Source organism: Alosa sapidissima, chromosome 3 (genome assembly GCF_018492685.1).
Source record: "Alosa sapidissima isolate fAloSap1 chromosome 3, fAloSap1.pri, whole genome shotgun sequence".
NCBI lineage: Eukaryota > Metazoa > Chordata > Actinopteri > Clupeiformes > Clupeidae > Alosa > Alosa sapidissima.
The window spans coordinates 4632758-4642287 of record NC_055959.1 but is presented as its reverse complement, the minus strand read 5'-3'; the positions used below and the strand labels follow the sequence as shown (position 1 = coordinate 4642287).

At 40.0% G+C, this 9530-nt stretch overlaps 1 protein-coding gene across 3 annotated transcripts in view; it reads left to right on the top strand.

Moving 5' to 3' along the window:
• Nucleotides 1–7666: 7666 nt before the first annotated feature.
• The window catches only part of LOC121705362 (oxysterol-binding protein-related protein 7-like), a 19841-nt gene continuing 17977 nt past the window's right edge, over nucleotides 7667–9530 (top strand). Inside the window, exons 1-2 of one of the 3 annotated variants that reach the window (XM_042086292.1) lie at nucleotides 7676–7802; nucleotides 7943–8060. The gene's annotated coding sequence lies outside the window, so the exon portion shown is untranslated. Of the gene's footprint in view, nucleotides 7803–7942; nucleotides 8061–8981; nucleotides 9044–9530 lie in introns of all 3 variants that reach the window. The other 2 variants (XM_042086294.1, XM_042086291.1) reach the window with 2 other exon arrangements.

Below are 9530 nucleotides of genomic sequence, written 5' to 3'. Positions count from 1 at the left end.
CTTATATTTGTTTATGTACAATATAAATGTTCAATACTACTTAGAGGAAAACTTTAAAGAGTGGAGCTAACAGTAGTCAATTAAGCTTTATATTTGAATTGTTATTCCAATGACAAAGTTTTCCTTTTGAAAGAAATTTTCAAAATGTTGTGTTATTTCATTTGACTGTACATTTTGGTTTAATTTGTAAAATATGAAAGAAACTGAAATATGAAAATATGAAAGAAAGTTTTTTTTTTTTTTTGATATGTGTCAGAAAATAAATATATTTGAATCATTTACTTAGTCCTTTTCCAATTATAAACAACATTTGAATTAGCTCCTGAGGGGTATTTCACAAAACCTAGATAAGGGATTAAGCTGGGATTTTTAGGTTATCCTGGATGAATTTAGCCTTGACTTGGTTTCACAAAAGAGATGGCACATAAGTTACCATGGGGATTTATTCTCTGCACCTAGCCTGGTCCCGACCAGGCTAACAGCCAAGCTAAGTTAATTCTAATGGTAATTATGTTGTCTTATTGGTTCAGCTAGCTGTCATTCAAATCCTCCGTGCTAATTTTTAAGGAGCTTTATTCCATTTATATACTATCTGCTAAATGTATTTGCTTGCAAAACAAAACAGATTGTCTGCCTACTACCATATGGTTATTATTTTAATTATGATAGCCTTATTAACATAGGCCTAGATACTTGTTGTTTGCTTCTTTTGTTGATAGACATTTGATAGCCTACTGTAGTTGATTGGAAGTGGAGGGGCAAGTTTTCGAAGGTGTTTTCAACTATAATATTAAGGTATTTAATACTATGTGCATCTTTGCAGTGGCAAGCGCTTTCTTAATGATGTGTGCCGAGCCAAGGAAGCACTCACACGTGGGTGCATACATAAATTTGCATTCAGTTGGTCTACCACGCCTACTCCTGCTGTTTTACAGAAATAGCCATGATTCCCCATTCCAAAAAGGACAATTTTACTTCATTGTTAGTCTATATCAAAAGCAGTTGTTCACTGTGTGTGAATGACGCTATTTTCCGCATGTTTTTTATTCCAACCGTGGGCACTTTGGTGCAGAAACGAGAATGCGCACACATCCTGACTTGCACCTGGCTTGACATAGTCGCTCCTACTCATCCTGGATTGGCATTAGTGAAACAAGTTGAGCTAGGATGACCAGACAACGCTATATCAAACCTCGCTTTATCACTTATCTTGGATGTCTTAATTCTACGTTTGTGAAATACCCCTCAGGTGCATTGGTGTCGGTGACATAAACAGTTCTTTCTTCTGTCTGTGACTTTCCCTGCAGAGCCCACTCTCTTTTGTACAGTGCTACACAGCAAGGTGACCGTGCTTTCTATTTGTATTGTAAATCCGCCGCCCGAGTTGGAAAGTGTAAATTACCCAGCTTTCTTGCGGCATTTTGGGCAGGCACGCCCACTTTACCTCGGAGTACTTGAGAGTACCCCGAGGTGGACGTACCAGAGCCCGTCTACGGAGAGCCTTGGCACTTCCTATTAAGCCTCATTATATTGACATTGGTTGCAGTTCCATTAGAATTCCACTGGGGGGGATCGCGGGCGAGTGCAGGTTGAATGGGGGTCTATGGAGCTAGACGGCTAAATGTATCTCTTTCACCTGCTTGTCGTGGAAGAATCTTAGATTTTATTGTAGTTTATGCAAGTTCAATATAGATTTTAGATCTAAAGTTGAATGAACGAGTACTTATGTCCTTTTCATTTCTTACAGGTTGGGTCGTTGTTGCCCATATCACGCTAGCATTGTGCTAATGAATGACATCATTGACATATTTGAAAGGCTTTTTAGAAGACTTACATGACTTCAAAAAATATAAGAATCAACAGTGTGTATTTTCTTTGCCTCTCCTAGCGAATGCAACATTCAAATTACTACTCAAAAAATGATATCAAGAGAAAAGTGGATATTGAGGGGTAAAGCTCCATAGACCTCAATGCATTCTGCACTCGCCTGCGAGCGCCCTCAAGTGGAATCTGAGCAGGAACTGCAACCAGTCCAGAAACCGGAAGTAACCAGACAGTGCCAATTCTCTTCCTATTAGACATTCTCTGGACGTACGACCTTACAAGAAACATGGCTGCGCCCATAGTTGAGATGAGATGACACGTATTCTTTTTGCCTATGTACTGTGTTGGTCATGTTAATGTTGATGTAATGCTCTTACACACTAGATTACATTGCTGCTTCAATCCGGTCACCAATTCATGCATTGCACGGTTTTGCTGTGCCTGCAATACAATGTAACAATTTGTTTTCCAGCCGTTTAGCTAGAGGCTACATGTAGCACAAAACAATAACAATGACTAGCCTCCTGCTAATGCCCCCCGTGGCTCGAGAGAAACGCGTTCCTATAGCCACTCATTCCTACATGTTGTACGAGTGGGTGTACGATGATTTACAAGACAAATAAAAAGCAGCATGATTATGCACTATTGTGGGTAAGTTATTCTGAAGGTAATACAAGAAGCAACCTCACAATTTAGAGGCCTTCTGATATAGGCAAAGCTAGTGTATGTATTGACAGGATCTATCTGGTTATACAAACTGGGACTTTTTCTCATTTTGAAACGCTCAAACCTCCGGCACTAGTAATACATACTTTTGTGGCCAGAGCCCAACACAAACTAAATGGATAGGTCAACTCCTTACTTCTCATCCAGTTGACCTCATTTGATCACGATATACTGAAAAATTAATATCCAAAATACAGATCCAGATATATAATAGCCAAAAGCTTTTACCCTTTCATTGTCAGAATCATGATGCCTATCAGAACCTCATTCAGATATTTTCCATTTTATTTGCTGCTGCAACTCATTCACTGATTTTTCACAGCAGCTGAGAACGCTGGTATGTTACTACATTCTAAACATAATGTTGTCCTAATAGTATCTCAGTTAGATATGTAATTCAATGACACATAGTGAATGAACTCTGGACATGTTTACAAGTATTTATGAGAATAGTGACCAAGGAAACATAAGATTAATTTACCACCTCTAGTGTGTTACTGCCACCTGTTGGACACTTATTTTACTACCATGAAGATCTTAAAATCTCAGGGAAGTAGTGTACACCCTGCCATTACATCTTATTACCAGAAGAGGGCAGTTGTCTCCAACTCCACACCCTGTCTTCAGAAACTCACCATTTGTGGCTGAACTGCATTCTAAATAGCTGAGGAGGGGAAGTCAAAAGGGAAGAACGTCAGGAATGTAACTGTTAAAAGGTTTGCGTTCTCAGAGGCATTTTTACCCTGAGGTAAAATTGTCAAAGTATAAAGACTGGACTGAACAAGCGGACACCGGCACACTCTTAAAACAACTTCCATTGTTTTTTTAACACATCTCTGTGTCCAGATAGGGAGAACACATTTGTTTTAAGAGTGCATTATTGCATTTTCTTCCAACAGTAAGTACTGCAGACATTAGAGGTCATGGTTCAAATAGTCACCTCTAACCTCAGGTGAGGGCAATGGTCTTGACCTCAGAAGTGACATGCACATCAGGTTTAATTGTACCCTTGGGACCTACCGTACCATTACTGCTATGATCAGAATGGGAGTAATGGTACCACAGCTTTGCCTTAGCTAATATAGGTCATGATGACCTTTCTAAACATTTAGCAAAGTTAAGGTACACTTATATAAATACATTACACACTGACAAATGTAAACTCCAAGATGTTGTGTACATGTAAACATAACCAATGTAAACTTCAAACAGTGTATGCCAAATTCAAGACTGAATCAATATATTTCAACCCTCTCACAAATGTGGCTATTGTAGAGGACTTTATAAAAATGCATTTTAGGATTTAACACTCAGCATGCACACAGCACACACAGTGATAGGGGCTTTGAGAGCATATGAGTACACAGAGAAGAAGAGTGAATCATCATGTGGTGATGTGCCATCATGATTAAGCATACCTGAGCAGGACCATCATCATGGACCAGCATTCCTCTGACGCCAGCCTCAGTGACTGTGATGAGGGAGGCCCTGCTGGGATTTATGGCAGACACAGATGCAGTCACTGGTGGATATCTACAACAGGAAATAGAAAAACAATACAAATACCTTTATTGTCATTGTGGATGTACTACAAGACATAGTATGGTCATGTACAAAAAACCCTGTGATGTGCTATGTTATAGTTTACAGGGTGTCTGAATTGTTATTAAGACCCATTTTCCAATTACTATGCCCAGTCAATGTGTGTGTGCGTGTGCGTGTGTGTGTGTGTCCCGGAGTATACTGCAGTATATGTAACATAATAATGTTACATAAGAGAGTGAAAAGGCAGGTGTGTTACTGTCCTCTTCCCTGGCTTCCCACCATGACTGCCTCCAATAGTGCTTGGCAGCTCAACACCACTGCTGTTATGCACAATGACTGTTCTGCGAAACATGCAACATGAGCATGTCTGACGTATCCACCAAGACTCATTTGTAAAAGGAACATGTTCATTTATTGACCGGAGAACATTTGATGTTTTTTTATATGATTTTGATAAAGGTGTGGTTTGTCATTTCAAGTATTCATATATGGATGTTTTTCACCAGTAAAACAAGTAAATTGTGTCTATTTGCTCCTACCCATATTAACATTTATTTTGAATCAGTTAATGAAGAAACATTCCTACTGCTGCTTAGATGGTTTATTTGGTAACTAGCTAGCTGACGTGGAGAAATGTTTGAATCAGACATTGTTGTCAAGTGATGCAAAATCTAAAGTTGACAAAAGACAGATCAAGTTACACACTTGTCAGAAAACACAGGATTGTGAACCTGTCCACAACTTCAGAGAATACAAATGGCATATGCTTAATTTTTACGATTATATGAGGGGGTCCTCGGAATATTACACACAGGCAGTCCCAAAAAATGTGAGAACCCCTGATTTAAACTGCTCTTGCTTTCAGATCTGAAATAAGTTTCCACTATCCTTAATGTAATGAACTGGCATGCTATGTAAAAGGCATGTAAAAACCTTGCAAACACCACCAAACTGGTGTGTTTTTCGAGAATAGTTAAAAACGTCAGGCTGTTAATATTTTTTTTACATTTTCGCAGGGTGTTCCAACTACATAGCTAGTGGAAAGGACGTGTGTGTTTATCTATCCTAGCGGTGATAGTGCAGTGGGAGCTAGTATGCATTAGCAGTGTCCACCCTTGAGCTCTTCAGCAAGGCACTCAACCCAAGTTTCTCTGGTGAGATAATCGGTCATTGCAATAACTGTTAGAGTCGCTTTGTATAAGTATAAGTATCTATCCCTCACATCACCATATAGTGATAGTAAAAGTAGATTCTTGTAGAAACACACCTTAGAAAATGACAAATTGTTGCATTTTGTTGCCTTTCAGGCGTTTGAATACTTTCATAGATTAAAACAGCTTTCACTGTAAATTCAGTCTATTTACAATATAACCAGTACCTGATGTACACAATAGGAATAGCATATCCATCCTGAAACACTTCCATAATCAGAGTGCGTCTCATAATTTGTTGGAAATACTTGGAAAAAAAAATGGATCATTTGTTAATATTGCTGTTTATATCATTATTAAGTTGAATATTCCTATGCCATGTACTATACATCTCTGTCCTTATATGGAAAAAGATACAAGATGTGTGACTCTGTGTCCATTCTTTCTGCCAGTCCCTGTATGAGGCATACCAGAGAACTGAGTCAACTTGGAAAGCAACCAGGGGGTTGTTCTCATGCTGACAAGCCCAATGATGCTTGAATTCAAAATATTCCTCCTATGCAATCTTATCTGTAATTGAATACACAAATATGTCCTGAATGGTTTAGCGTTCACACCTTTCTCTAATTAATCATACTTTGCAACTATATTAATGGCTTGATACTTTCAAAGGAAGCTATGAAAAAAAAGTGTCCTTGCCATTATTTACAGCAAGTTGAAAGTAACAAATTTAAAGTAACAAAAATGGGAAGCATCCAGAGCATGAAAACATAGGAGATTAATCTTGGAAAAAATATGCCTTGTATATGTCGTTTCCGTGTAGACGTGGCCTTAGAGAGTATAAATGCCAACATCAAACAACCTACAGGATATTGTTCCTTGAAAATCTTCTTCCGTTTATTTTCACGTGCAAATTTCATGGAGGTGTGCCACCAGTGACTTCATGCATTAGTTTGTGTTTTCATGTTGCTAGTTACTTTCACCCAGAGGTGAGGCGGTCGTCCAGGGCTATGCGGCTCAATGCCATCGATACCATTGATACCGGCTCAACCAGAAATGGAGAAGAGAGAGAGCTGTACAAATTCTTACCATTCTCAAGATGGCAGAAAGAGTTCCCATTGGTCTAGCCGTAACCGTGTCCTCAGTCAAGGCTGTGAAGGGGAGGCATGCAATACCAGTTCGGCTAGATGGAGGAATCCCGGTCTTGACAGTGAGGTTGGACCTCAGGAGAGGATAGTGGTGGTAGTCATGTCTCCTCACATAGTCCCTGTGATCGGATAGTGGTGGTAGTCATGTCTCCTCACGTAGTCCCTGTGATCGGATAGTGGTGGTAGTCATGTCTCCTCACATAGTCCCTGTGATCGGATAGTGGTGGTAGTCATGTCTCCTCACGTAGTCCCTGTAATCGGATAGTGGTGGTAGTCATGTCTCCTCACGTAGTCCCTATGATCCCCTCTGGAGGACAACCCACAGGTGTCCAGCCATATAGAGTGTGGATATGATAAGAAGATGTGATTTGGCGAGAAGGTGTCTGCTTGTTTTGTGTGTGCGTGTGTGTGTGTGTGTGTGTGTGTGTGTGTGTGTGTGTGTGTGTGTGTGTGTGTGAGAGAGAGAGAGAGAGAGAGAAAGAACCTAATGCTGTGCAAGGGTCTACAATTCATTTGCATTTCTATGAGAAACTAACTGATCAATGGCAAAAAACTGTGGAACACATATACAAATGTATTATACAAACAGAATTCTGATGGAAAAAGGCTTAAATCAATCCTGAAAACCCTATTTGCAGGCTTATCTTAGGACAGATATTTACAATTACATTGAATCATTTAGTTGACACTTACTTACAATGAAGAAGTTTCTGAACTGTGAAACTCAGCAAATATGCTTTGTGGTTGTGAACATATTGCAGTATCATCATAGCTATTCCACCTGTGTGTGCATGGTTACAATTCCTTACGGGGCAACATGTGCACGGACCCCCCAAGGGTGACTTGTGCCCCAGTGCAGTTCTAGGTCTAGTGACTCCTCCCAGTTTTGATGCCCCTGCTGCCCTGCTTAGTCCACTAGTCTATTGAGGCAGGATTATTTCTTCATCTTGTTCTATTCTGCAATAGAAGGGCCAATGAAGCTCATTATTATACTGGAGTCATGTCCCACCCCACACAAGATGTCCACTTTTTCCACAAACTCAAATCTGGTCACCTACATGGCAAAGCCATACTGCGCTGATCTTTAAACAGTAATGCAAAACAAAACCGAGAAAACGTAAAGGTAGCCTAATCTATATCGGCACGTCTGTAAACGTGGGGGAGGGATAGGGTGAAGTTAACGCTTTGGCTTTAAGTAGGCTACGAGCTGAAGTCACACCTCCGCAACCGCCATTAAAAAGGAAAGAAGAAGAAGAAGAAGTCACACCTCCGCGATCAACAGGTGTGCAACCTAGAGTTTAGTGACGTAGGCGTGCAATTTCTCACCGGGAAAGAAAGTCGGTGGTTTGCAATTTCAGAGATTAGTTTCTCAGATTCACGGTACCACAACGTCCGGATTACAGATCAGGTAGGCCTAGTGTTTTTTGTACTAATAGGCTATGTTGCATGTCATAGCATAGCAAAAGCACATATTTAAATTAGGCAATTAAATTATCAAGTAAAGACATAACATTAGGCCTACTAATGATATGTAGCTGTGTTTGAAAGGATTTGCAAGTGTCTGAACCCAAACGTTTTTGGGAATACTCACTATCATTTGGAAGATGTTTTTCCTGAAGATGGCACATGGAACACCCATTTGGTAGCAACTAGTCTACTAAGAAATGTAAGGCAATGTTACCCCTACAAACTAGGCTAATTAGAAACGTTTGCGCCACGGTTTTGTTGAGTGCACATTTTGTCTTTTTGTTTGTTTTACTGTTCTAATTCCTTTTGGGTAGTCGGCGCCACGTGTAAACGAAGATCATTTTTAACTGCAATAGGATGCTGGTCGTTCGTTAGACTAATGTTTAAGAATCTTATTTGATCGCAACAACAGTGTGTTCAGCTCAACATTCAGCTGAGGACAACAATGTGTTTGGTTTGTTACCTCGTGCCGCTGAAAGGATGTAACCATGTCCATACTCTTCCGAACTTAATGGGCGTGAATAACTTGTCCAGCAGGTTTGATGTGTAGGCCTGGATAAGATTAACGCAAGTTTAGTCTTGTTCGGTTTTTTGACATGAAGATAACGTTTTGAAGTCTGTATATTCTGCTCAATGAGCAGGAGGAGTTGGTGCCAACATTAGGAAAATTGTAGTCTAGGCTACACTGCAGGCTACAGTGGCTGCCCAATTTGGAAACTGATGCGGTGAAATAATGGCTAGGCCTCACTCATCTACGGTCCCATTCCCGCTGCGGTAGCCTATTTGTTTCTGACTTAGCTGAATCAATTGGGTGCAGTAGGGTCCTATCTTGAACTATACATTTCATTGATAGATTCACCACAACAATCTTGTTTGGGATAGATCAATATAATGAGCATGGGAAGTGTAGCTCTCGTTTTGAAATTTTCAAATGCCTCAGATAGGCTACTTATCATCATGTGACGCTAATTATAGGCCTAATGAAATGGTCTCTCGGCTGCAGCTCAGAATACATAAGAATATAATATAAAACCTCCAGACAGACCGGAGGACCAGCAGATTGAAATGCTTTGTTCATTGTCTTATGTCAAGTGTGTGGTGTCTTTATTCACTTTCACAGTCTAATTTGACCATCTCAGACCTCTTACTTATTCAGAACTGGCCAGGACAGGATCCCATCAGGTCTGTAACATTATAGCCTGTATACTCTTGAACATCTCTTCAAAATTCACTCTAGTCTATTGAGACTGTAACTTTTGGATGGCATTTCACAAAGCAAGATTTTAAATACAAGCAGATAAAGGTGGATAGACACCTACCTCTCCTTTTGAAATCTAAGCCACTTCGTTTTTTTTTAGTGTTTTAGTAGGCCTACACAGTTACCCACTCATCCTCCTACTTGCCTTGTGATGTAGTAGGTTACACTTTTAATCAGTGGTGTGCAGTGTTGAACTATAGCCTAATGTCTGTCTTAGCTGAGCCTATTCTTTACAATAGCATCAACCTTTGTTCTGTACAGGGAGGTGTGAACACCGACCTATATTGTTTCCACAACGGGGAAAAACAGCACTTTTCAGGCATCAGTTATTTTAAAGGTGCTCTAAGCGATGCTGGGTAACATCACTTCTGTTGACTTTCAAACAAAACAGAGAGCTAGCTCGCTACTTCC